Raw genomic sequence first — 2,174 nt, forward strand, 5'->3', positions numbered from 1 at the left:
CATTCCAGGCCAGGTTGGACGGGGCTGTGAGCAACCTGATGTGGTTCAAGGTGTCCCTGCTCCTGCAGGGGGGTTGGGCTGGATGACCTCTAGGGGTCCCTTCCAACCCAAAACATTCTATGATTCTATGATTCTATCTCCTCTTGTGTTTGGGCTGGGGTTGTTGCTGCGATGGTTGTACAGACCTGACGTGGAGCTGCTGCTGTGCCCCGTGACGGAGGGGTCTGCTGGGATGTAACATGGATTGTGGTATGGGAAAAGGGGCTTTTACTCCACCCCAGACATGACCACCACGTGATGTGAGCAAACGGACAAACCCACTGCGTATCAGATGTCCCAGGCGTTACTGAAGAGCCACGACTGCTCTGGAGGGGTGTACGGGAGCCCATCGGCTGCAAAGCAAATGGATTCAGGGGGACGTGGCCCAGAGATCTTCAGCAGAAACAGCTCCACCATGTAAATCAGCCCTCCTGCAGCAAAAAAACATGGCCAGAGTTTGTTTGCTTTTCAGATAACCTGTATGAAAATATCCCTCCCTGAACAGCTCCGCTTTGATGCTGCTGCTTGCAGGTCCGTTGCTGGTTTTCATCTTGTAACGCGCGCTTCATCTTGCTTTCATTCCAGCCAAGGTGGGATGTTATAAAACAAGAAGATTAAAGAAAAAAACAAAGACATAAAAGAGAAAAAAAAGGAAAACCAAAACAAACCAAAACCCTGGAGACAAGAAGATTAAAGAAAAAAACAAAGACATAAAAGAGAAAAAAAAGGAAAACCAAAACAAACCAAAACCCTGGAGACAAGAAGATTAAAGAAAAAACCCAAGACAAAAAAGAGAAAAAAAGGAAAAAAAAAAACCAAAACCCTGGAGGACTCCAAACGAACAGAATCCTGTTAAGCAATGACTCACAAGTGCCTGGACAGGTTTGCCTGGGTGCAGAGCCGATTTGGCCGTCCTGTTCATTGCTTCTCTTACCTGAGGAAAGGAAGTTGGACTTGTCCCCAGGCTTCCACAATACGGCGATATTTTAACAAATGTACTCCGTTCCACTGTTGGGCAGCGAGTCAAGATGCCAGCTAGGAGGAAAAAGTAGTGCTGAGGCCAGGCAGCCACATAAATCACTGCAGCTCTGCTGCTCAGCTGGCCTATAAACATTAGGGGTTGGACATGGGTTTACATCAGCGGAGCAATTCAATTAATTCAATTTCATGAATTAGCATTCACCTACCTGCTCTCAGGGATGGGAAGCCACTGAGTCAGAGCCCTCGCTGTCCCAGGGTATCGCTGGGTGCTGTGCTGGGGGCGCACGGCCCGCAGGAGCTGCACGCATCAAGCTCCGTCCGGTCCCTGGGCTGGCTCTACCTGCATGTCAGTGCCATTAATTACTGCTAATTTCATTAAGCCGGCATGCGCCTCTTGCATGCAAATTGAAAAGTTGGTCTCAGAGAAGGAGATCAGCAAGGCTGGACGTTTTTCGGTGGCTATTTGGGTTGCTGTAGCAGCTGGTCGAGGGAGGTTCTCCTCCCCTTCTGCTCTGCCCTGCTGAGACCCCACCTGGAGCACTGGGTCCAGCTCTGGGCTCCCCAGTTCAAGAAAGATGAGGAACTCCTGGAGAGAGTCCAGAGGAGGGCAACTAGCATGATAAAGAGACTGGAGCATCTCCCCTACGAGGAAAGGCTGAGGGAGCTGGGCTTGTTCGGCCTGGAGAAGAGAAGGCTGAAAGGGGATCTCATCAACACCTACAAATATCTCAAGGGTGGGGGTCACAAGGACGGAGCCAGACTCTTCTCAGTGGTGCCCAGTGCCAGGACAAGGGGCAATAGGGCACAAACTGAAGCAGAAGAGGTTTCAGTTGAATATGAGGAAAAACTTCTTGACTTTGAGGGTGCCTGAGCCCTGGCACAAGCTGCCCAAGGGGGCTGTGGAGTCTCCTTCTCTGGAGATATTCAACCGCCGCCTGGACGATGTCCTGTGCCCCCTGCTCTGGGTGAGCCTGCTTGAATCATAGAATCACAGAATCGTTGAGGTTGGAAAAGCCCTTTAAGATCATCAAGCCCAACCATTACCCTGCCATCCCACCTGCCATCCCACCCCCAAACCCTGGCCCTCAGCACCGCCTCTGCCCGGCTGTTAAATCCCCCCAGGGCTGGGGACTCGACCCCTTCCCTGGGCAGCC

Source organism: Egretta garzetta, unplaced genomic scaffold (assembly GCF_000687185.1).
Source record: "Egretta garzetta isolate BGI_Z169 unplaced genomic scaffold, ASM68718v1 scaffold323, whole genome shotgun sequence".
In the NCBI taxonomy this organism is placed as follows: Eukaryota; Metazoa; Chordata; class Aves; order Pelecaniformes; family Ardeidae; genus Egretta; species Egretta garzetta.